Consider the following 27,691-nt stretch of genomic DNA (forward strand, 5'->3'; position numbering starts at 1 on the left):
ATGGTATAAATTCCAAGTGGAGTAGAATAACATCGCTTCATCGGACTCTACACTGATGATGTCACCTAGATAGGTGACGAAACGTCTGAACGAGAACAAGCCAGCTCAGCGAGCAAGTCAACAATCTCAAACTGAGTTAAGATATAGATATTTATGTGGCCATTGAATATGAAAGAAACTCAAATATCTTCAATAGATGTCAGTTAATATTCGGTTTTGCAGAATGTTAATACCAACTGTCCGCCTTCTCCAATCTGACTAGATAAGTTGACTCTTATAAAAGGACAGCTGCAATTTTGTGCATTCTACAAATAACAGTTTAAATTCTTTATATCAGGGAATCACCGGAAATTAGTAGCACGAAATGGAAATGGCGTGTGAAAATTATGTGCAGATATTTTGTTTTATTTCTGTAGTGTCCATATTTGTCGATGACAAACATGGAATCTTCGTGTGCCAGGAATTATAATGAATATGATTGTGCCCTACTTTCAAAGCCCGACCACTCAGAGCCACAACTGCTGGATCATGAAGTTGTCTGAAAGCTCCACGTGTTATACAAGTCGTATATTCTCAAAATCTCTCATTGCATTTTGTTGGCAGTTCATGTCAAATAATTTTCAACCATCCAGTCAAACCTGTACCATTCAAGCACGAAAATAATTTTTTCCAACTTAAATTGTAATGAATAACTGACTGCCGAACTGTGCTTCTTGCTTGTCTTTGTGCTTTGTGGCTTCCTTTAAGATATTATATTCTCTGCCTTTAATCATTAGCTTTGAAAAATGTCTTCTTAATTATTGTGTTTTTCATGTACTGACCTGTGATATTAAACCAGGAACAAATTAATCTTTCATGCTTTAAAATTATAAACGTACCACGAGTATGGTAAAAGAGAATAAAGAGAGTGTACTGCAGAAACTCAACAAGTCGGGCAGCATCTGTAGAAAAGAAAAACAAGTCTTTACGTTTTAGGGTCTGCGTGCATTCTTTGGAAAAGAACGGAGGTGCGAACTCTTGATTTATGTGCTTGAGACAGCGGTAAATGGATTGCGGGAGGGGAGCACTGGGAACAATGTTAAGGATACTTACAGCGCAAATGTTAGATGCAACAAAAATGAAAAAAAAAATGATCCACTCTGCTGAGAACCAAACGATATACACAAAAACAAGACACGACCGAGGAGGCTTTAGGATGTAAATGAAATGGCCATGCGCTGCAATTGTAGAATTTAATGCTGAGTCATATACATTGTAAAGGGCCCACGCAGAGCATGAGGTAATGTCATTCAGTTTGCATTGAGCTTCGTGACAACACTGCAGCAGACCAAGGATGGAAATATTTGCACGTGAGCAAGCAGATATGTCTAGGGTGATCCAGCAGCATGACTTCAGTCACTGTGCTGACCTCTAATCTTCCACTACCTGCTGCTTCAACAGGTATACCATGCTATTTTTGTTTGCGTGCGTGTGTCGGAGGAACGGTATTTTCCACCTTCAATATTTATTTATTTTTCACAAGGTGCACATGATGTTGTATAGTTGAAAAAATAGTCTAAAGCCATTAAATGAGTAAGCATCCCAATTCATGAGAATAAATTATTTACCTTCTGGCTTCTTTTTGGTGTATCCATTTACTTTTCTAATTATCGAAAGTTAGTCTAATATCCAGACCATAAGTAATCTTCCTCTCAATACTTTTAAGTATGCTGATCACAAAACTAAAAACTAAAAGTCATTTAACTCCTATAGAGATCTGCACCAATAGCACAGAGAGGAGTTAGAGTCCATTATCCCCTGCTGCACAATGGCGTGATATTTCTGAGCAATATTTTGATTTTACTTATATTTAAAAATGGGATCTACCTGTGCAGATTTTTAACCCCCATGCATGTTAGAATTTAATACATTCAATATTTCGTCATATATGATAGACTTCCTGTGATAGACTCACCAGTGTACCATTGCCATATCTCTGCTGCTAATTTGATACAGTAGGTACGGAAATAACTTATGTTAAATGTGTAAAATACAACTTACAAAATATTTCTGAAGTCTTCATGATGCTAATCTCTAAGTAATATGAGCGGAAGTCGAACATTAATATAACACATTAAAGCAGATAGTGCATGGGCAAATGGAGCATCGTGTTTCAAAACAAACGCTACTGTAATCGATTTTGAAAGAAAATAAAATCCAATATTATGAGGCAACCAGTATCATATTGTGCTGACTTCCCCGATAAGGATGAAATATTTCCTATTATCTCAACATTATGCCTTATTTGTGCGGTAGATATAATTTATTTGGAAATTACAACAACTGAAGTATTTTGTAAATGCATATCATCAATTTTAAAATGTGCCTTTTCAAGTATAAACGCCACAAATAAATCATGGAGACCTGAAGTCTCTTAGCATTCCTAATTTCATTTTAAATTCCATCCTGCATTTTTTGTTACATTTCTAGGTGTTCTGCTGCATTGAGCCCACGGTGACTGCCAAAAGCTTCCGGTATATATATTTATTAAATCTTACAGTAACATTTCTATTTTTGACAGATTTGTCTGGCCTTCGACCCAAACTCGCGCTTCGAGATTCAAGGTGTCTGATACATTTAATAAAAGTGTTTTATTTTTGTGTTTGGATTTTCAATTTGAACTAATATCATTAGTGTACCTGAAGGGAGTTGAACGAGTGAATTGTTCCTATTTGTGTAACCAATGGTGGCATTCGTTAAAATACAGCAGAGTATCTTTGGTGGCTCATCATGTTTCTGTTTGCCTTGGTAGACACTTACTGACAAGCAACATAACAGATGTTTGTTAGATTTAGTTTAAAGGGTCAAGGCATGATTCCTTTAATATTTTTTTCTTGGATTAGGGAAATCACTCACGGTTTCAAATTTAAAAAAAAACATTAATTTCATTTAGAGCAGAATAGCAACATTTTTCGCAGAATTTGGACGTGTAATGCAATTGTTACTGAGAAGGAAAGAAGATAAACTTGACTTTTTAAAACGATAAAACGTTTACTATAATGTAATGAACTTAAAAATTCCAGACAAGAATGTTTGGTTAAAATCCTCAACCGGTTATTTGAAACGAATAGGTTTATCTCATTTGTATGAAATTTCCAAAAAGAGGTTTTTCGAATCTCAACTTGAATCATTGAAGCTGACATTAAATTAAACATGGTAGCGATAGAGAAGTGCATTGTCTCTGATGTGGCTATTGTAAAGCTGTGTTTATGGGATTATAAATTTTCTCAGCATCTTGAAATCTTCATTTCTTTTGCATTGTAAACTTCCATTTTATGGCAAAATCCAAATCTGCATAATTGCATGCTTTTATTGTCAATGAAAGATAGCATTGACAAAATCAAAGACACAAAATACAAAAACATGGGGCAGCATGGTGGTTTAGTGGTTAGCACTCTACCTCAGCGCCAGGGATCGTGGTTCAATTCCACACTCGGGCGACTGTGTGTGTGGAGTTTGCATATTCTCCCCGCGTCTGTGTAGGTTTTCTCCGGGTGCTCTGTTTTCCTCCCAGGGTCCAAAGATGTGCAGGTTAGGTGGATTGGCCGTGCTAAATTGCCCCGAGTGTTCAGGTATGTGTAGATTAGGTCGGTTATTGGGGAGTGGGTCTGATCGGGATGCTCCAAGGGTTGGAGTAGATTTGTTGGGCCGAAGGGCCTGTTTCCACACTGTAGGGATTCTATACTGTAGTGCATGACATCAAAAATATATCTTCAGAGCAGATAATTAAGGTTTGATTTTACATGGCAATAAGCAATTGATGGAGAGAGGAAAACTGTGTGTAAACAGGCTGTTGTGCAAAAAGATGGCCTTGACTTGAGAACAGACTGTTCTGCAGTAATACCTGGATTTGTTTCTGACCAGGCACAGAGGAATATTTGGGAAAAATATTCAGAAAGGCAAATTCAGGACATAAACTCATAGCCTGTATACTCTTAGTATCGGGGAAATCTCACAGCTCTTTGGTCTTCAGTGTCGTGCTGGTTCATCATTGATTCTGTGGAAATTAATATCAACCTCCATGTGCTCGCCATCATGAGGAGTCACAACATGCGAAACGACATGAAACTCATTTGTTTGAACGTAGGTAAGTAGTTTAAGCACGCCATTTTATTAACTTGACAATTATTTTTAATTGATATATAGTAAATGAAGTTAATAAATTTGTATTATATCAGAGCACGTGTTTTATTCATTCATTCTGATCAGACTTTAAAGAACCAGTTAAGATACGACAGTCTAATGGTACGCCCATTTAGTCAGATTTCAGATTTTAGATCTTACTTGTCTTTAAAATATTAACTTCAATCATAACACGTTATGAAAAAGAAAAGTGCATGCTCCATCGTCTCAAATATAACACAGTATAGAGCTGGAGGAACACAGCAGGCCAGGCAGCATCAGAGGAGCAGGGAAGTTAACGTTCAAGGTCGGGACCCTTCTTCAGAAATGGATGCAGTAGAGTTGTAATTCACTCAGAGATAGTGAGAACTGCCGATGCTGGAGTCAGAGATAACACAGTATGGAGCTGGAGGAACACAGCAGAGTAGGCAGCAACAGAGGAACACGAAAGTTGACTTTTCGGTTCGGGACGCTTCAGGGGTCAACTTTGCTGCTCCTCTAGTGCTGCCTGCCCTGCTGTGTTTCTTCAGCTCTATATTGTGTTATCTCTGACTCTAGCATCTTCAGTTCTTGCTATCTCTGATGCCCCGTGGTCTCGTTAGTTCCACTCGACCGTCTCTCATGTTTGAGCAACAGGTTTATCTCAGGTATCTGCTTCCAATCCACTTCAGTCTCTTATCTCATAAGTAGCATGTTACTAAGCACAGAATTTCCAGGATGAAAGCGTGTTTTCTTTTTCTTTTCTGCTCATCCTTATTTTGCTCCATGATTATTCTAAATGTATCTGAAATATGGTGACAATCTCCAAGATCTTCATGAATCGATGCACGATCCGTCTGCCTGCAACCCTCTTTCTTTCAACATCAAGTGTACAACTTTCACTTTACCCTGTTGGGTGTTCAGCGTGCAGGTTAAATAAAATCTGCTGGATGCAATTTAAGATTTTTCGCCTCCCTAAATAAAACAATAAAGCTAAAACAGATAATATATTTGCAGTCAAAATTTCCAATGAAAAATACCATAGTTTTGCTACATGTGTCTGAAATTTGAAAACATATTTGTATCATCAAGATCTCAGACCGTGTTTGAAAACTATCTTACGCATTCAACAGAATGATCAGCGTTTTGTTGGTGCCTTCGATTGTTAGTCATTTCACTTCATTTATGACCATTGCAATCATGATTATAATTGATTTCTATATTTATATTTCAAGGCTGCCTCTTCATTATCCCCATCTCTATTTAACAGGTTTACCCTATAAACAAGAACTTTAGTTGTCACTCCTGCACATCTTTCAATCAAGTCTCAGGGATTCTTATGTTAATATACATTTGAATGTCTGTTTCTTATTCTTTGGGTTTCTGCATTAAAAAGTTTACCGTTTAGCATTGTCAGACTAATGGCATTCTGAACTAGACGATGGTTTCTGTGCCTTCCTTACTCACATGCGATCATCCGAACTTTGATTTTTTTCTCTGCACTACCTGAGTACTTCACATTTCCCTGACAATCCAGTTTATATCTGCCCCAAACAGCCTTAACAAACCTTCCCCAAAAATGTTGGCCCTCTTCCTGTTAAATCGTATCCCATGTGAAATATTCATGACCCACCTCCCTAGAAATGATTTCAAAGTCTCAGGAATCTAAAAACCTTCCTACTGCACCATTGTTCCGTTCATCACAGTGCTGTCAATATCTGCAGGTCAATATCTACTCACGACTGCATCATACCATCAGCAATCCAGATGCATGATTTGAAACCTTGCTTTTCAAGTTCACAACAAACTCCTAAATGTGTGTTTATAAGATCTACTTTTTCCTTCTTTCCATGTCATTGATCCCGACATGAACCATTATGTGTTCCCTGTCGACATCCCATGATATTCGTTGTCCAAAAGAAAATATCATGGAGTCATATCCACTGCTACTGATTCATCAGTCTACTCTCTTCGCTTATAAATCCTTAATTCAATTCATCATCCTCTATTGTCATTCACTCATGAACAACGGCACAATCACAGAACCATGACATTGAATTGCTTACACCCACAGAGGCATTGTAATTTCCACGAATTTCCAAGACAGAAAAGAAATACAGTAAGATGCCCTCAGTGGCTCACTAACTACTTTTCAAGTGACCTTTTCCTTTTCTGGTGTTCACCCGGTACCTCTCTACATGCATATCTATAGGTTGTGGCAAACACGAACTGAAAGTGCCAACAATAAAACCCTCAGCCTTGTTCAAGATTCCAAACCCGGAGCTGGATTTTCTCCAGCCTGATAGTGCGTTCCAGTCTTTGCAAGACTGCCTCTGCAACAAGTCCTTAGATGGGGGATCCCACAGGTGTGAGATTAATTTGTTTGTATATTTGGAAGTTAAAGATAAAGTGTGTGGTGAGGCATAGGTCCAGTCGTCTGAGTATGTTGTCCTTGGTGACAGGGCTGTTTGGAGTCGGAGTTCCTGCTGCATCCAGTAATGTGGCAAGTGTTTCTTCAGCTAGTGATATGTAAATGAACGTGAATGGTGCTGTGACGTTAAAGGATACCATAATCTCGTCGTCATTGATTATTTACTTTAAACGTTGCCTAGATAGGAAATATGCTTCTTTTCCATCAGTATTATATACTTGTCTACATTCCAAGAATAATGCATTCAAAATAGAATAAATTGGAATGATTCGCTGAAAGACATTACAGAATTTTACAGCCTGATTAACAGTCTGCTTTTCACAAGAAGATTGCCCCTTCCATGGCCAGCAATCGCAGGAATGGAGATTGAGCCACACACCTTAATTGAGAGATCAGACTGCTACCAGCTGAGCTACGCAGATAAGCAATTAAGCAGCTGAATCTGCACAATCTCATAGAGGATCTCATGAGGAAAAAATGAATTTGAGATGGGTGAGATTCGAGACTACGACTTAATAGATACTAGAGCAGAAGGCTGGACAGTGCAGCAATAATACCACATGCATTATAGGGTTAATCTGATAGTTCATAAGTCATTTTCAAAAACACAGATTTCATTTATGTTAACAATAAATTCTTGAACTCGACCAGAGAGAAATAAAACAAAAAGCTTCAAAAATCTCATGGTGTTCACAGGGTAAAAAAAAACGAAATGGCTCATCTAAATAATCTATTTTAACCAATTGATTCCACTGACTCAGTTTAAACTTTAGCTTCAGATACAGCACTTTTCATTGAAAATCACGCAAATTAGTTCAACGAGTGCTCCTGCCTCAGCCAGCAGATAATGACATCTGGGCATTATCTTTTTGGTTGACATGAATGACTCAGGTAAGGATTCCGGTGAAAGTGCACTGAGTGATCAATGTTGGAGAATTGCACAAGCCCATTCTATCCGGACCCTGCATGATGCTATGATGGCAGAGCAGAATAAGGAAAGCAGCAATGTTCTGTGTCATGCATTTTTTCTTTGCTTACAAGCAAACGCCATTATGGAGCAAGTCAATATTGGGCTTTTTTTTTCTATTTCTTCGATGTGCTGAGATGACTGCTGGTTAATTGCACTTCCGCATCTAAAAACATACATATTACTAATATAGGAATTATAACATCATTAAATTCAAAGAACGAAAACAGCACAAGAAAGATTTTCATCAATTCGCCACGTGTTCCTCACATTTATGTAGAGCTTAATGCTTATACGAAAGAGAGATTAAAAATGTCTACATATAGTAATTATGTACAATCTAACCACAATTTTTTATGGTTCTGGTCCATAAGCTTCGGTTAGTATCGTGGTATCACGCCGTCAGTGGAAAATAAATATGAAACAATGCACAACAGTTATTGGATCGCACAGTCAATTATTCAATTAATCATTTCAGCATCAAACTCTAAACTGAATCAAAGCGATATACATCGGGATTAGTCGTAACATAATATTCACCATTATCATATTTATGTTTGACCAAATTAATAATGCACAATTGCGTTAGCATTAAGCCCTGGTTGAAACATCATTGTTCAAAGTTTTGGCAACGATCTGTAGCTCGGGTTGTGGGTGATGTTGTTGACTTGCTCGCTGAGCTGACTTGTTCTCGTTCAGACTTTCATCACCATGCCAGGTGACATCATTAGTGGAACCTCCGATGAAACAGTGCTATTCTACTCCACTTGGAATTTATATTGTTTGGTCCTCAATAGTGAGAAGTGTCATTTCCGAGTTTGATCTGTATGGATTTGTGTATAGGGTCCAATTCAATGTGTTTGTTAATTGCATTACGGGAAGAGAACCATGACTCTAGGAATTCCCGTATGTACCTATGTTTGTCTTGGGCTTCTATGGTTACCTTGTCCCAGTTAAACTCATGGACTTCATTGTCTGAATGTACCGGTATTAAGCAGAGTTCGCCTTGCCGTTTTGCTGCGAGTTGATGATCATGTATTCTGATGGCTAGTTTCCTTCCTGTCTGTCCGATGTAATGTTTGTGGCAGTCTTTGCATGGTATTTTGTAAATCACGTTGCTTCTGCATGTTGTGGTAATAGGGTCTTTAATCCTTGTAAGTTTTTGTCGTAGAGTGGCTGTGGGCTTGTTGGCTATCATGATTCTTCATGGGCTTAGGAGTCTTGCTGTAAGTTCCGGTATGTTCTTGATGTAGAGTAACATAGCCAGTGTGTTAGGGCGTATTGTGTCCTCCTTTTGTTGTCTGTTTCGCAGGCATCTTCGGATGAATTTGCAGGGATATCCGTTTATAGCGATTTTGTAAAATCCTCTCTATAAACAAATATTCCTGAAACTTCATCCACAGATGCCTGCGAAACAGACAACAAAAGGAGGACACAGTACGCCTTAACATACTGGCTACGCTGTCCTACATCAAGAACATACCGGAACTTACAACAAGACTTATAACCCATGAAGAATCACGATAGCCAACAAGCCCACAGCCAATCTACGACAAAAACTTACAAGGATTGAAGACCCCAGTACCACAACATGCAGAAGCAACGTGGTTTACAAGCTACCATGCAACGATTACCACAAATATTACATCGAGCAGACTGGAAGGAAACTAGCCATCTGAATACATGAACATCAACTAGCAGCAAAAAAGCACGAAGGCCTCTCCTTAATATCGGTACACTCAAACAATGAAGGCCATAAGTTTAACTGGGACAAGGTAATCATAGTAGCCCAAGCCAAACATGGACAAGCATGGGAATTCCTAGAGGTATGGTTCTGCACCCGTAATGCGATCAACAAACACAAAAAATTGGACCCCATATACAAACCCATACAGATCAAAACCAGAAATGATACTACTCACCACTACGGGGGATCCACTGATGATGTCACCTAGCATGGTGACGAAACGTCTTTTCGAGAACAAGCCAGCTGGGTGAGCAAGTCAATAACCTCACCTGAAATAACGTTGTCATTCGACTACTTCCCATATGCGTGTCATTCACGAGTGCAACTGGTGCAGTCATCCCACTGTTCCTTTCATGACGAATGCTGTTCTGATGCATAGTTGAGAGACCTTTACTGAATGCCTCTGAACTTTCACTTTTCATGGAATCCATTTTTGTACTCTTCTTTCAGCGCCAAACCTAAGAATTCAACTTCACGTTTATCATCAATTTTCTGGAATTTCGTTTGACTGAATTGAGCTATTTGTCCAATCTCTCTCGGGATCTCATTAATACTGAAATCGAGGGTTTTCTTTACATTTTCTTTATTCGAGCTTTGTCAGGTCCTGATTCACATGCGATCAGTTACCATAGCAGATCCTCTGGGACACCCGGGTCCACTCTTCCTTCAACCACAATCCACCACATCCCATCAACCACCTCCCCACCCCACCATCACCAACACAGACCCACAGCCCCTTTCCCTGCAACCTGCGAAGGTGCAACATCTGCCCATTTACTTCCTCCCTCCACACTATCCAAGGTCCAAATATACCTTCCAGGTGAAGCAACAATTCACCTGCACTTCCCAGAATCTAGTTTACTGCTTCGCTGAACACAATGTGATCTCCTCGACACTGGGGAAACGAAGCATAGACTGGCTGACCGCTTCACAGAACTTCCACTTGCTACTCGCAAAAAACACCATGATCTGCCTGTTGGGTGCCACTTTAACACACCCATCCTGTTCCCTGGCCAACATCTCTGTCTCTGGCTTGTGGCAGTGTTCCAGTGAAGCTCAACGCAAGCTGGAAGAGCAATACCCCATTTTTTTACGTGTGGACCCTGCAGCCCTCTGGACTCAATGTCGAGTTCAATAATTTTAGGACCTAAACTCTCCCATGTCTTAGACTCCAACCGCACAAATCAGGCCTTGCTATTACATAGCCTACCATTACACAATACTTATTGTTAGAACAAAGAAGAACAAAGAAAATTACGACTCTTCAGACCTCCAAGCCTGCACCGGCATGCTGCCTGTCAGAACTAAAGCCTTCTATCCTTCCGGGGACTGCATCTCTCTATTCCCACCCTATTCATGTATTGGTCAAGACATCGTTTAAAAGTCACTATCGCGACTGCTTCCACTACCTCCCCCGGCAGCGATTTCCAGGCGCCCACCATTCTCTGTGTAAAGCATGTGCCTCATACATCACATTTAAACCTTGTCCCTCGCACCTTAAACCTATGCCACCTGGTAACTGGCACTTCCACCCTGGGTGAAGGCTTCTAACTGCCATTTACGAGATATTTTGATTTTGATTAGATCTTCTGAAATGCATTACCTCACATTTTTTCGGAAAAAACTCCATCTGCCGCCTCTATGTCAAAGCCACCAACTGATATATATCCAGCTGTATCTTCTGACAGTCCTCATTGCTATATGCAATTCCACCAAACTTTGTGTCATCGGCAAATTTACCAGTCAGACCAGTTACATTTTCCTCCAAATCATTTATATATATTACAAGCACCAAAGGTCCCTACAATGATTTCTGACCAATGCCACCAGTCACAGTCCTCCATTGAAAAATACACACTTCGACTGCTACCTCTGTATTCTATGACCAAGACAGTTTTTTTTTTCTAATCAATCTTGTAAGCTCACTGCTGACCCGGTACGACTTTACCTTCTGTATCAGCCAGCTATGAGGGGTCTAATCAAAGGCCTTACTGAATTCCACGTAGACAACATCCACTGCCCTACCTTTATTGACCATCCTTGTCATTTCCTCAAAAATCTCAACCAAGTTAATGAGGCATGAGACATGACCTTCCCTTCACAAAACTATAGATAGTAGGAACTGCAGATGCTGGAGAATCCGAGACAACAAGGTGCAGAGCTGGATGAACACAGCAGGCCAAGCAGCATCATAGGAGCAGAAAGGCTGACGTTTCAGGCCTAGACCCTTCATCAGAAATGGGGGAGGGGAAGGGGGTTCTGAAATAAATAGGGAGAGAGGGGGAGGCGAATAGAAGATGGATAGAGGAGAGGATAGGTGGAGAGGAAACAGACAGATCGAAGAGGCGGGGATGGAGCCAGTAAAGGTGAGTGTAGGTGGGGAGTTGGGGAGGGGATAGGTCAGTCCAGGAAGGACGGACAGGTCAAGGGGGCGGGATGAGGTTAGTAGGTAGGAGATGGGTGTGGGGCTTGAGGTGGGAGGAGGGGATAGGTGGGAGGAAGAACAGGTTAGGGAGGCAGGGACGAGCTGGGCTGGTTTTGGGATGCGGTAGTGGGAGGGGAGGTTTTGAAGCTTGTGAAATCCACATTGATACCATTGGGCTGCAGGGTTCCCAAGCGGAATATGAGTTGCTGTTCCTGCAACCTTCGGGTGACATCGTTGTGGCACTGCAAGAGGCCCAGGATGGACGTGTCGTCTGAGGAATGGGAGGGGGAGTTGAAATAGTTCGCGACTGGGAGGTGCAGTTGTTTATTGCGAACCGAGCGTAGGTGTTCTGCAAAGCGGTCCCCAAGCCTCCGCTTGGTTTCCCTGATGTAGAGGAGGCCCCAACGGGTACAGCGGATGCAGTATACCACATGAGCAGATGTGCAGGTGAACATCTGCTTGATGTGGAATGTCTTCTTGGGGCCTGGGATGGGGGTGAGGGGGGAGGTGTGGGGGCAGATGTAGCACTTCCTGCGGTTGCAGGGAAAAGTGCCGGGTGTGTTGGGGCTGGAGGGGAGTGTGGAGTGGACAAGGGAGTCACGGAGAGAGTGGTCCCTCCTGAAAGCAGATAAGGGTGGGGAGCTTCGTGTGTTACCAGCCTCCAAGCCTTGATAAATGTTTCATTTTTCTTTTTGATTAGGCTCACAATGTCTCTCATTATTCAAGGTTCCCTACGTTGTCCATACTTATCATTTATCCTTACAGGAATGTGCTGGTCATGAGTTCCCAGCAACTTACACATGAAAGCCTCCCACATACCAGATGTTAATTTTCCCTCAAATATTTGCCTCCAATCTACAGTCTTCAGTTTCTCCCTAATGCTGCTGGAATTAGCCTTTCCCCATTTAAGCACTTTTACCTGACAACTACACTTATCTTTATTCATCAGTCCCGTAAAGCTTGCTGATTGTGATGACTGTTCCTGAGCTGCTCCCCTACTGAGGCATCGACTACCTGGCCAGGCTCATTCCCCAATATTAGTTCCAGTACGGCCCCTTTCCTCGTTGGACTATCTAAATACTGTTTCAAGAAGCCTTTCTGGTTGCTCCTTACAAACTCTGCTTCATCCGCACCCCAAGCACTAAGTGAGTCCCTGTCAATATAAGGGAAGTTAAACTCACCCTCAACAACAACTCTGTTACTTTTACATCATGCAAAAATCTGCCTACATATCTTTTATTCTATCTCCCGCTGGCTGTTGAGAGGCATATAGCAAACCCCAATAATTGTGATTGCTCCCTTTCTGTCCCTGAACTCTACCCATATTGCCACACTCTGTGAGCCATCCAAGGTGTGCAACTGCAGCAAAGTTATGATCTTCTCCTTAACAAGTATTGGAACTCCCCCAGCCCTTTTATAGCCCCCTCTATCCCGCCTGAAACGTCTGTATTCTGGAGGGTTAAACTTACAACCCTGTCCCTCCACTTAACCAAGTCTCTGTAATAGCCACAACATCATACTTCCAAGTTCTAATCCAAGCCGTAAATTCATCTGCTTTAGCTGTTATGCTTCATGCATTGAAACAGATGCGCTTCAGTCCTCCAGACCCCCTTTGATCAGCAACCTGCCTGCTCTTCCTCTGAGTCTTACTGGTCCTATTCTCTAGTTCCCTTTCAATGAATTCACCTTTGCTTTGGTTCCCATCACCATCACCCCTCCCCCCCCCCCCCCCTCCCCGCAAATCTAATTTAAATCCTCCTGAGTGACACCAGCAAACCTCCCAGCGGGAATATTTGTGCCTTCCCTCCTACACCATCTGTTTAGCCATATGTTAGGCTGTACTATCTTCCTATTTCTTCCCCACTGGCACATGGCACAGGGAATAATTCCGACATTACAACCTTGGAGGTCCTGCTCTTTAACTTTCTACCTAATCCCTTAAACTGTTGCTATAGGACCTTGTTACTCATCCTACCTATATCGTTATACCAATACGTACCACGAACTCTGACAGTTACCCTCTCCCATCTTTCTATCTTTCTGATAGACAGAAAGGTTTCTATCTTTCTGCTCGTTCATAGACATCCTGGACCTGGCTCCAGGGAGGCAACATACCATCTTGAAGTCTCTTTCATGTCCACAGAAGCGCCTATCTGTACCCCTAACTGTGGAATCCCCTACGACTACTTCTCTCGTGCTCTTTGGCCTTCCCTTCTTAAGAACAGAGCCAGCTGAGGTGCCACCAGTCTGGCTGCTGCTGCTGTTATCCCTGACTAGTCATTCCCATGGCCCCCACAAACCCCTCAACAGTATCCAAATCGTACGATTTTTAGAGAGGAGAACGGCCACTGCGGACTCCTGAACTGGTTACCTGACTCTTCTGGCGGTCACGCGATTATCTGCCTGCTCGTTGGGTGTCACCAAATCTCTACAGCTACTGTCTATGACGCTTTCTACCGTCGTCATGCTTCTAAGTGCATCCAATTGCCGCTCTAAAATATCTATGCGGCCTGTAAGGAGCTTCAGTTGCGTACAGTTCCTGCAGATGTAATCATTCGAGACGCCAGAAGCATCACGTTCTCCCACACCTCACAAGTGCACCACTTAACTCCACTGACCTGTCACTTGACAACAGCCCCTGCACAAACCACCTTCTGGAAGCAGTGACTGCACTGATGCAAATCGTCCCCACGTCAACCAATAAGCGTCAGGACTCTGCTTCCCTCTTCCGGATGTTAAGCACTAACAATTCACCCTCCCAGACAGATCGTTGTCAACTCCTTTGTCTATCCAACTGATCTTCTCTATCTTCGGTCTCTATCCTATTATTTAGTGCCTGCCCCATTCCCCTCTCTATTTTCTGCATGTAACCCCATGTTTTCCCAGCTACCATCAGTTCTGAGGAAGGGTCACCGGACCAGAAATATTAACACTCATTTTTTATTCACTGATAATGATAATCCTGCTGAGCTTCTCCAGCAACATCTGGTTTTGATCCTGATTTACAGCATCCATAGTTCTTTCGTTTTTTTTCCATAGTGTTGTATGCTCATTCGCGGATCAGAAGTCATGAAATCTGAATTAATAATCAAGAACATGTTGTATTAAAATTTCCTTCCTCTCTGGAATAAAACAGAATATGCCAATTTCCAGAAAGTTCTCCGATGTCACTGGGGCTTCGTCCATTTTAGAATAAATACCCATGCTAACACAGTCTTTAATTTGGGAAAAAGCCATGTTTAAGAAAGTATGAATTGCTTTTCATATGCGTCTGTCTTGGCAGGAAAATGATAAATAATGGATATATTGGCAGCATTAACACCAGTTTTTCACTGCTTGTATACTTCGTAATGTTTTTAAAGTTCATATTGCTTTTAATAAAGCCCATCGAGGGGAGACTGACGAGATTATAGTCACGTATGATCAATGAACCTGTAAAATTAAATCAATCCATGAACGGGGCTGTATTTATTCAAAAGATATATCTTAAAGCAGTAATTTCAGGAAAAAAAGTTTGAAATGTGTTCATTTACTTGGCTGAAAGACAATCAGATTTTAATGCCCGCATGGACATTTACAAAATCGATACACAGTAATGGGAATTCACGAAGACCTATCAGATCCGAAGTCTTGGCGCACTCACCAAGATGTAAGAAACTCCCTCCAAATGAATTCAGCAGAAAACAAATATCTCTCTGACCAGTCCTGGCATCTTCTAACGTTTAATCCTGGTCCTTTCAAATAGAAAAAAAATCCACAGACACGTAGTTGCGACACTCCGTTCCATTTCTGGTCTAAATATGAGACTGCTGTCACTTTTATTGAATCTCAGAAGAGTTAACACATCACTGCATACCTGGGTTTGTTTCTATGTGGTTTTACATCTAGATATACTGGTTTAGTGATTCATAAAATTCCTGGATCTTTGGCTAACTTCAGATAATTGGAAATACCATGGCAGACATAATTTATTTTCAGAACTCCCTTGCTTCAGATAAAACACGAGATGTTTAGATTTGTCTATACCAGTTCTGATTAATGTTGGACCGCAAACAACGTAAACATAATTTGTCCCATTATCTCCATAGATCCTAAGTTCACAGTAACTCTCTTCCCAGCAGAGGATTGCTCAGTGTGACACATTATACTGCATACTTTGCTAATCACGTGATAGAGGCTAACAAAACTCGCTGCCATTAATTCATTTCAATTAGAGGAAAATCAATGGAGATGACAGAGGGTCAGGAAGTATCCATGGAGTCCTGAAAAAGAGTCATTTAAACTCGAAACTGTAGCTTGCTCCTTCTCCATGGATGCTGCCTGACTAGCTGTGTTCCTTAGCATTTCTTGTTTGTTTTCAGTACAGATACCACGGGCAAATCGAAGCTTAACAGGGGCTAACTCAATTTATTCAAGTTGCTTCGAGATAAATTTGCTGGTGTTCGTCGTCTTGTTAATTTAACTTCAGCGATTTCAGCCATAAATTGTTTAGACTACACCTTCGAGACTGCATTCAATTCTGGATTGCATACACTGCGTTGATTTTTTCATTGCCTTGAAAGTAGTCCAGTAAAAATACTGGAGAAAACTGGCTAAATATCTAATCTTAAATTATGAAAGAATTTCGCATAAGCTTCACTTGTCTTTTTGAGCACTCGGACGCCTAAACGAAATTTGTGTAAAAAAATCCAAATCATTATGAAAACGTACGGTATGGACAGAGAAAGTAGCTTCGTTAGCTGGTCCAATGTAAAACTATCAACCTTAAAGGAAAAAAAAAGTGATAAAAATATTATCCTAGATAGGGAACGTTATTACTTACACACAGCTTCACACAAGTTTGTAAATTTCGTCCTAAAACGATCTTTAATGATGAAAAAATTGTAACATATGTAGAATTGCTTAACAATTGCTATACTGGCGTATGGACAGATACAGAAAAAAATTATACCAGCGATCACCCGTGATTTCAATGAATGGTGGAAGCACTGTGGCACGAAATACCTAACGCCAATTCCTTGATTCCTCTAATGAAATGTATAGCAGTCAAAATAAAACTTTTAAGTTCGTGAATGTATGCAATTGTCCTGTCAGTTGCTAATATCGTCACGAAAATCGACCATCAAGTTTGAATTCTCACAAACATTCGATCTATTTTACAGATTTCATTCATCGGACCAGGCGGATGTCTAGTGTTGGACTAACAAAATGATTTCCACCTATTGGCTTGAAGAGCATACAATTCTGTGGGTGTTGTATGTGTGTGATTTTCATTTAAAAGGCGTTGTGCTAATGTTTGAGTAATGCAATTGGAGTCCTTTTCTTTTTAATGTTGCACGACAGCAGACCATAGATTTGAAATAATTAACAATTGCATAGCAAATTTCGTTCTGCAATGTCTTTTTAACTAAGCGAAGGGGAACTTGCCCAATGGACGTGCATTTTTCTAAATGTTTCATTTCACGATTCCATAAATAAGTCACTTAAATTTAAAAGTTATCTAAATAGTTAAACTCAATGCACTATTAGACTCAAAGGAGGCTTAATTATATTTTTCAGTTCTTCTTTGAATTTCCTCTGTGAAATTGCATAAACGAATGTGTTTGTGCAGCGACTCAGTGTCCGAAAGATATATCCAGTTTGTTCGAGAATGGTAAAAAAGTTATTGTAATTTGCTTCTAAAAATGTTGCATCGGTAAATTGTACACATATGTATGATACAAATGTTACAGTCCACAAAAGTATGAAACTGCCAGGGATGGCTAACAACAAAAATATTGATTTTCTGTGGTTTTCCTTTTCTGTATTACGGTCGTTTTCATTGTAGTTGTTTCCTCGCAGTCCCTTTCTCAATCTATTAGCCTGTAAAATGCGTCTTATAGTCAGTATGTTGAAGAGTAAAATTATAAGAAATGGCGCAAATGGGGTTAAAACAGATTCCAGCCACAAAAATGCGATCCATATGGGTAAAGCATAGAAGCTTGCTTTTACATAGCATGACCATGGGAGATTGTCAATTATTTCTCGAGGCTCATAGACAAAGTAGATTGGAATACTTTCTAAGACACTCAAGGTACAGACAACGCCTATGGTCACAGAGGCAGTTTTAATGTTGCAATAACTTCTTCGTAGTTTCTGACAACAAATGGCCACAAATCGATCGAAAGTGAATGCCACAGTTAACCAGACAGAACAATCAACAGAAGCAAAAAGTAGTACCAGATTAAGACAACAAACGGGGGTGTAGTTGAGGAAGGAATACGGAAAATAAGCACCTTTAATCTCGTAGAGCAGTACTTCGAATATCAAGACAGATAAATCCACTGCTGCCATTGCTATCAGCTATTGAGTGATGCAGTTTGAGAGTTCACAACGGCCTCGTGACAGAACCACAATTGTTAACAGATTGGCTGAAAAGATTGAAGAACTGACATCAGCAACACACCTTATAATTATGGGATGATCGGTTTGCATTCCTTTTGTAGGAAAAAAAATGTTCAATTATTTTCGTTTATATTAACACATCTCTATGAACTAGGAAAGCAATGATGTTGCTTGCAATGCAGGATTGAATTGACAGGTCATCTTAAACATTTTCAGTCTAATATAAAACGAAAGGACAGGCATTCAAATAAGGGTCATATCCGGTTTTGTTCGTTATATCCGATTAGTTCAATGTTTTCTCTCGTGATAGGTTGTTGGTAAAAAAAATATTTCTGCTTGAGGAAAGTGAAATACAGATCTCTAACTTTTGCTTCGACTGTCATGGAAACATAATTCATGAGGTATTCCATAAGGGTTTTCAATGCAGCAATATTTGTCTGAATTTAAGGTAAAGCATCATTAAACGAGATTCCGAAGCACAATGCCCGAGTTTGTGGATACCATGAATTAATGACGCGCAGTTATCAAAGCAGGAACGCAAAAATAGAAGAATATTTCAACAACTTGCCCAAATGTGGGTGAAATTTACAAATTAACCTCAAATCGGATATGATCACCTTTGTTCCATTTGTTATAAGGAATATAAGTTTTAAAGCAAAAGGAGATATTTCAGCCATCGAGTTCGTGACATCGGATGGCCTGATATCCTTGACTCCACTTTCCTGATTATCCTGAAACTGTGATTACCTTATTGATTAAAAGAAAACAAGTCTGCATTACCGTTGCACATACTTGATAGCACAACCTGGTCTGAATTTTGAGATATAGAATTCCATTGTTTATGCATTCTCTGAGAGAAAATTGTTTTCGTCAATACTTAACCCTTATTTATCGATTATATCCTCTGGACCTAGGGTCTGAAACAAATAGAAAGAGCTCCATGCATCAAAATTACCAAGCCCCCGAAGGTTTTTCAATGTTTTAATGAAGTCTTCTCTTACTATTCTAAAATTGAAAAAAAATGAGAGGAATGTACTCAGTATCTAACCATAAGAAAATATCTCCACCAGCAGAATAATCCAGTTGAGAAATTCTCTGACGTGCCTCAAATACAAGTATATATGTTCTTAGAAAAGTTTACAAAGGTGTTAAACAAAGTGAAATTTCTGGTTCAGAGATAGTAGGAACTGCTGATGCTGGAGAATCTGAGATAACAAGGTGTAGCGCTGGATGAACACAGCAGACGAAGCAGCATCAGAGGAGCAGGAAAGCTGACATTTCAGGTCTGGACACTTCAGAAAATTTTCTGAAGAAAAGTCCAGACCTCAAGTCAGCTTTCCTGCTCCTCTGATGCTGCTTGGCCTGCTGTGTTCATCCAGTCTACACCTTGTTATCTGAAATTTCTGGTTGACTTGACTTTGGTGCAGATTTAGCCAGAAGTCGTTATTCCATTCATTTTATGTTAAAAGACAGCAGATAATTTGTACTTGCTGTTCAATGCAAAGACTACAAACTAGTTTCAAACTGCACAATGCACAGAAAAAAAACTGATCACAAAGTGATTGGTAATAATTTCTAAGTAATGCAGAGGACAGAATAATCTTGGCATGCCGACTAACATCCAAGTAATGAAACATCGCAAGTGAATAACGTCAGTAACATGCAAACCAATTAAAGGGTTCAGTTTCTATAGAGACCAAACAGAACAGGATAATACACTTGCATCATTGTTTTTTTTTTCAATAATCTTCTTGAAATATTGTGAAAAATGTTGTTTTCTGTAATATTGAGGAATGGACAGACACCGCAAAATTTGAAATATTTTCCAGTAAAAAAAAATAAAAATTTGTATCTAAAAGAAAGCGGCGACTTATTCTCTGCTCGGCAGGAAATGTGGGACGAAAATGTTACTTTCAAAGGTCATCTTGTCCTTTTATTTAAGAGAAGTTGAGAAGGCAGGAAGTACAAAACTAACTGCTGAAGATGGCTCTGCTAAACAACGTGCGGAGCCTTCAAAACTTTTTTTTTTAAATTTGGAAAAATGAAAGCAACTTGACTAGATTGGCCAGCTCCCACAGAAAGGCTTTTGGTTGTTTTTTTTTTTGCTTTAGCAGTCAGAAGCTGTTGGAGGCCTCAGAACAATTGGCACATCAGTGAATAATGCCTTCCTGCTACTTTCTCTAAAATTTTCTTTGTTGTTTTTTACCTGCTGTATTGAAGAATTGCATGTAAGAATGTGTGTCCAAATTTATCTTTTTGTCAAGGCCTGTGTTTATGGGCAGCTACTATATTGAACAGTTAATTAGTAATAGGTTCTGTATTTATTATTCAGTTAAGCTTTTCAATAGTTAATTTATTCCAAATTCCTCTTTCCCTTGTTTGTATTTCAACAATAGTGTTTAAGTAAATGATGTTTTGATAAACATCGAATTGTTCCACAAGTCACATCACATCTGGAACATGCACTTCACATCTACCTTTAAAATAAAGGAAAAAAAAAGTTAGGTCTGGGCTTTCTTCTTAAAATATTTTGAGGGGGTATAGTCTGGTTCGTAACAATTGATAGATGTTTGATCTGATGAATCTTAGAACTTCTGTCTTGCAGTAAGATACACTTGTGGATGATCCATTCAGTTGCAGGCATGAAAATAAATTACAGAAGTCAGATATTGTAGTGCGTCTGAAATGGAAACATCATGAGAACTTAATTAGCCCATCAATAAGGAAGGTAAATTGCTTGTAACTGCTCGTATCTGATAAGACAACTTGCATGCAACATGTCTAATAGCTACACAAGTTAAAAAAAAAGAGATCCAAGGCATGAGGCATTAACTGTGGCAAAGTGCACCAAAGGCACAATAGCATGACAGTTCGGTGAGATGGCATTGGAGAACTCCTTCTCACTGTCTATGAGAGCTGAATGTGATTGATTTGTAAGCTGGAGGAATAGAAATAAAGATAACACAAAAGCAGCCTGGAAGTAGTATGTTCCAGCAACCACACTAACATAACATAATTGCCATGAAATGTTCAATGACATCTTGAAATAAACTAAGCTCGGGGTGCACACTTCTGAAGGACCACTCTCAGCAGAGGTGTCATAAGTGTTTCACTGCAAAGGACACGGTTTCGAGATATTGGACAGCAAGTGAACAACATTACAATTCCAGTTTCATTCTTGTTTTCAATGAACAAAAGAACTTGCAGGATGAAAAAGGAACAGAGGGACTGGAGTAGTCAAGAACGTCTGTCAACAATTAACATGCTATAGAAGGAACTCTTGAATCTGCAAGTTCTCAACAGAACATTTAGTTTTCAGGTGTCAAACTTGGAAAAAGACCTAACCATAGCGATGTCACAGGAGTTCATGGCTCCTGCTTGAAAGTACATAGGCCAGGTTTGTTTGGGGGCCGAGGGTTGTTATGTTGTCTTGTCTTGAGTAGAAAGACTTCTTCATTCTACGCACTGTTCAGATGTCGTCACTAGCAGCGGCCATAATATACAAAGGCCCCTTTCTAACACATTGAGGAGGTAACATGATCTAATTATACAGCAGAACTACCTTATTTGTAACCAATACTAAAACAGAGAATCGCAGTGGGTACGTACAAACTGACTCTGTGGAGGCCGCACAAGAGTGGGGACATGTCAGCCTCGCATTAAGAGCTGTTGGAGGCGAAGGAGATCAGTCTTCTGAATAACATAAGATTGTAGGAGGCACATATGTGCTGATATCCCACCTGTTGTCAAGACTATGCTGTCCTCCATCACGTAATATAGGCTGAATGCAAAGCTGGAGGCCTGATGAGAGATTTGTGAACAGAAAATACATCACATGAAATGGTATAAGCTTTTGAGGAAATCATCACAATCAAGAGTGTTGTGACCAGCCATTTCTTTGCTCACGTGCCTTTCTTGAACAAATGAAGAGCAAATGTCATGGAGGACTTAACTCAAAAACTCACTAATAGTATATTATGAACGCAAAGGCCACTGCAATCTTGACATCATTATCACCTCTTTTCATTCATAAACAGAGAAGCAGAATTTCCAAGGCGAGGTCAAATGGATATCCTTGACATTAAGGTGACAATTCTTCGAGTGTGGAACTGATGAATCATCGTAAAACTACACTCACTGGAAAGCTATGGTGGGGAGTATCGCAAGGTGTTAGGAACCCTTCGCTGGTTATACTCATACCTGGGTCACAAACGGGCGATTGTGCTTGGTGCAGGTCAATCGTCCAAGCTATAGAACACCTCAGAAGGTTAAGATCAAGTTAGTACCATTGGCTAAACCATTCACACTTACTTTTTCAGTGAAAATTCCTCCATCATAATGTCAAAAATGGGATGTTAGCTGATGATTGAGCAATTTCCAGCACCATTTTTCACTCCTCAGATACTGAATCGTGTATTTCCAAAACAAAAAAGCAAGATCTGGATAATACCCGGGTTTGGGATGAGAACTGGCATGTAACGTTTGTGCCGCACAAATGCCAACAAAACAAGCTGTGTAAGTAGAAGCAGGAGAGAGACTAGGACTCGTGCAGTGGTTAAATCGCCACACTAATCACCAAGATCTACCCATCATCTACCAGCGCCAATTTCAGAAATGTGGTAGGATATTCAATTGCCTATAATTGCTATAACATTCAAGGGATATGAAAATATTCTGGTTCAAAGCAGCATACTTGAAGAGCAATATGTCAATAAATATTTGTTCCTTCCACCACTAATGCTTGTAGCTGCAGCCTACACCATTCATATGATGTACTGTTGAAATGTTCCATAACTCCGTAGATAGCGTCTTCCAAACCCACAACCACTCACAACCCGACTGAGAACTGCAACAAATAAATGAGGGCACCAAGAACGACAAGTATCTCTCCAAACCATAAAAACATCTCATTCGTAAAATAAAAAGCAAAAATGAGATTTCCTTTCGTTGTGTTGTATCGAAATTATGAATTCCATCACCATTGGCGTTGGGGATGTAGTGACCCCAATTTTTACAGCTCTGTTTCAAGAAGGCAGATCACCACCAAATTCTCGAAGAAGACTACCGATGAGCAATAAATTATGCGACACAGATATCCATCACATGAATAAATTAAAAAATAATCAGACCTACAATTTATCACATTTTTACGAAGCCAAAGAACCCAAGGCCTGGTCAGGGTGAGAATGAGATACACGGCTTATAATTAAGTCAGTGCTCCTATGAGGAAAGTTGGGAGAGGGAAAGGATAGAGTGGCACTTGGTGCATCTTCCAGCGAGTTTCGTATGCAGCCAGGCTCTATTCCACACCTTTGCCATCAGCACAATTGGTTCAGATTGTTCCAGCAACAAAGGCTCCTAACCCTGTATAGCAATGTCCTTCCATTACTGGGCCCTCACGGCCTGAGACTAAAAAAAGGACATTTACTCTTAGTCAGCACGGGAAAAAAATATATGTAAGGTCAATGGCCTGGCACTGTCGCAGCCAGCTCCCACTTGAATAACGCGGTTGATGTAAATGATTTCATGTTGGTGTTGTTCATTTGACATTCTCTTTTAGTTTAAATGTTCATGTAAATAAACAATGGTGTTTTCTGAGTGATGCAAATCTTTTTGAAGCATTCCTTAGAAGAAAATCTCTCTTGCTGATTTAAATGTGAATGTACTAGTCAGTCTCAATGGAGATTTTACTTATGCAGGAACATATACTTGAAGGTTAAATTAAAAACATGACAATATTTAATATAGAATTTTATACTTGTGTTGAATGATATCACGAAAACCTAGTCAACGATTTCCATGTTCGATAATTCTGCATAATCATTACTGCAAGTTGCCTTGTGATTGATTGTAGAGACACATCAGTGCCAAACAGCATAACGTTTTCATACTTTCTTTTTTTTGTTTTCGTCTGAACGGGTAAGCAAATGAAACTTCCTCCTGATTTGCTTATTACCTGTCCATCTTGCATCCATGTACTCCAAAGGTCATTCCTCAGCTTTCAAAGATTTAGTCATTGTTTTCAATCCTACTGAATTGGAAAAAATATCTGAGAACAACATATTTGAATAATAGGCCTCCACAGAGTTCAAAAGCACGGGCGCTTTGTCATCTGAGGATTCTTGACTTGAGTTCACTCTATCATCTTAGGAGGAAATTGCCTTCTGCTTCAATAATCTGCATACATCTCTAATACACAGCGCTCACATGTTATTTTCTTCGAGTCCTTTGCTCTGCGGTAAAGCATGAACTTGGAACAGAGGGAACAATTCCGATCGGCAAACAATGATATTTTGAACAAGACCAAAATAGGAACACCAACACGCACTGTAAAACTAGGTCTGATGAATCAACACTGCAGATATCAATTTCGTCCCGAATTTGCAGTTATTATTGATTAAAATCATCACTTTCCCTTGCTCTTATTTTCTGTGCGCGCAACCCATCAGGCAAATATGAACCAGGTTCAATGGGCAACATTTATTTACACAATGTCATATGCAAATATAATGAGCTATCAGTGGAATTGGTTGAGGCGGGTACATTAACAATATTTAAAAGGCATTTTGACGATTACATGGTTAGGAAAGGTTTAGAAAGATATGAGCCAAGTGCATTGAAATGGGATTAACGTGGATGGATATTTTGGTCGGCATGGACCAGTTTGTTCTGAAGGTCCTGTTTCCGTGCTCTAGGACTATATGACTATAACTGCCAGATTGTTGGTCACTAATTACATAAGCGAAATAGAAATATTTTGGTGGCACTGAAGTAAGGCAAGTAGTGCAACATGTAAGTAAATGGGAACGAGTGTTTCTATGTACTGCTAAAGAAATATTTCTTAAATATTACATCACAAAACTAAGCAGAGGAACAGGTTGTGCAGCACAAGCACCCACCGCTTTCAAACAATCACTTTGATTTCATATCCACACATTGGAATTTAAGAGCTCCATCGAGAAGAAAAATTCCAAAAGCAGAAGGAAAATAAACAGGACAAGGGTTGGCTAAAATTAGATAAGAAGTTGAAAGGCTGCCGTTGAGAGAGTTGACCTGAGCAGCGAATGTTTAACAGAAAGGCAACCAGAGTGTTAAGCAAATAATGAAGTGTTTAGATAAAAATAGGGAGTGGTTAACCAAAAGCTGGAAAGTGAATTGTTCAGGGATTATGTTTTTGAGGAGAATGGGTAAGTAAGAAAAGAATCAAGAGATACTTGAAATTATGCCAAAATGATAAATCTGTAACCCCGAAAGACAGTTCACAAATATATTTGAAGAGGACACAACCTGCAATTGATATGAATAGCCGCCTGCTACTGGGAAAACCTTTGCTTTCATTTCCAGCATTTGAATTTGGATGATGTTAGTTTGTTCGAAAGGGGAAACGCCAGTGCATAGCATATGCCTTTTTGATTGAGCTAGGGAGAGCGAGGTAACATTTTACAGTCGATGTCCCGGCCCAAGGCTCCCTTCTGTAATGTTGAGGCATTCGAAGTCTTGCTGAGCATGATGCAGATGCACGGCCTGGGGGAATTACAGAGACTAAATCGTATTTTCTCCGTCTGGCCACGCAACGTGCTGCACGTCTCTTATGTTGAACCCTGCTGTGTAATGAACTGCACATAAACAGACTGGCTAACTCCATTCATCAGCTGCAGACGATAAACACAAGTCAGCCAATTAGTTGTAACTTCTAGTAATGATTGCAGCTGGCATTAATATCCTCTAGTTTCAGAAGAAGCACTACGGAGGAGAATTTGCAGCCGTGATGCGGAGTTGTAATTTGGTTCGTCGAGTGCTGCAAAGTATAATATTGAGGAGAGAGAAGATAGATCAGCTACCAGTGCCTCCAATATCGTCAGCTGGAAAAATAAAAACAATCCACCAGTTTGGTTTGGCTGCAGTCTATTGTCTATCAGTGGACAATTTGACATGATGCTGGATTGGGGATGAACCAATAGCTTCACATCTGCCTTGGACCCCACATAGTGGGTAAAACTGCGATACGATTGCTTTGGTCAGGTATGAATTGTCACGTGTAAAACCGACCTATATTTCGGTCAGTAATAATTTGAGAACCAGTTGTGCCACATTAGTTACGTGTTTATAACGTGAAGGAAAATCAACCGAAACTGTTTAGTTCAGATTTCCGCCCCCAGACTGTAAACTTTTTGTTCTGCTTTGGAAGCTATTAATTACACAACACAGTTCAGCAAACATCTGCGCAGAGTGAAACAGAATTAAAATTGCTGGTTCACCTTCCTACTCCCAAGCTCAACTCGCGCTGAAACCTTTCAGTTTGCATACCCTGACAACACACATCATTTTTGAACGTCATCTGGCATTTGCCAAATGTACTCTATTACTCTTACGAGAATAAAACTAAACATGCTTACATGGAAAAATCATATACGTCAAGAACAACAAGAACGGTTACACTGTTAAACAGGGTTAACGAGGGATATCAACTGATTATAGACGGCTTCCCAGGAATTCCAAATGCTGCAAGAATAGGGTAGTAAATGTTTTCTATTTGTATGATTATGGACTGCTCCATCTTCTGACAGAAAAGTCGTTCTTTCGTTGTAGATTGCACTCGAGATTATCTTCTTTCAAAATCTGGTATAATTTATATCTAACATAAACCTCACGCATCGGCAGAGGCATTGTACAATTATTGACGTTAATTTCAGTTCATTGAACAAACAGCTTGGTTGATGTCAGAATTGTTTCTACCCATCAACGAATAGAAATAGCTGAAAACAAATTATCTATAAAAAGAAAGATCCTAAGGTATTATGTTGAACATACCTTTGAAATGAAACATTATAATGTCTGATGAACCAAAGAATTATGATGCGTGGAATAACAGATTAATGGAAGGGAAGTTGATGAAATACATGTAGTCATTTGTGGTGTATGAGTGGCATTCAAAATTTTTGACAACATGTGTTTGCATTACAATTTTTTAAAAGCGGATTGGTAATTGAATTCACAAGTTACAAATAGAGAACAACACACTTAGAGACATGTACAGTCATGTATTGAAGTTCATAGCAAACAGGCATGCGTGTTATGGCTGAGGATGAAACTGCTCTGATACGTGCCAATAGTCAGAACAAATACGTAAATTCTAGCAATGTCCTTCTGATAGCCAAAATGGAGAATGAGATTGCATAATAGTCTGGGACTAAACATTTCAAATGGACTGTCGATGGAGGTGTGATCCTGAAATTATGTCACAAAGAAATAAAATAATTGCTTCGGGCGTTACAGTTATTTTCATCTCTGTCTGAAGATGTGGTGTAGAAGAATTATCCACTTTGCAACTAATATTAGCAAATCCTCAAATGTGCATTTTTGAGAGTTTATGGTCGATTTGTTTGGCCTATTTCTGTTATTAATAAATTAGGCACGTGTTCTGCTTAACATTCATTCAAATGAAACGAGGAAATTACGTTTAGAAATGGACTGACTACATCGTATGATTACAAAATATCGACATTGACATACCAAAAGTGACTTTAAGAGTAAAAAACAAAATACAGAAAATTCGAAAATAATTTACAGAAAACAAGTAGTTTTCTTTTAAAAAGA

General features: G+C 39.7%; 1 pseudogene; it reads right to left on the reverse strand.

Annotated features, from left to right (window-relative positions):
* Positions 1-17,224: 17,224 nt before the first annotated feature.
* On the reverse strand, positions 17,225-26,651 carry LOC125486928 (annotated as a pseudogene).
* Between the last annotated feature and the right edge of the window lie 1,040 nt (positions 26,652-27,691).

Source organism: Rhincodon typus, chromosome 35 (assembly GCF_021869965.1).
Source record: "Rhincodon typus isolate 14 chromosome 35, sRhiTyp1.1, whole genome shotgun sequence".
Classification (NCBI taxonomy): Eukaryota; Metazoa; Chordata; class Chondrichthyes; order Orectolobiformes; family Rhincodontidae; genus Rhincodon; species Rhincodon typus.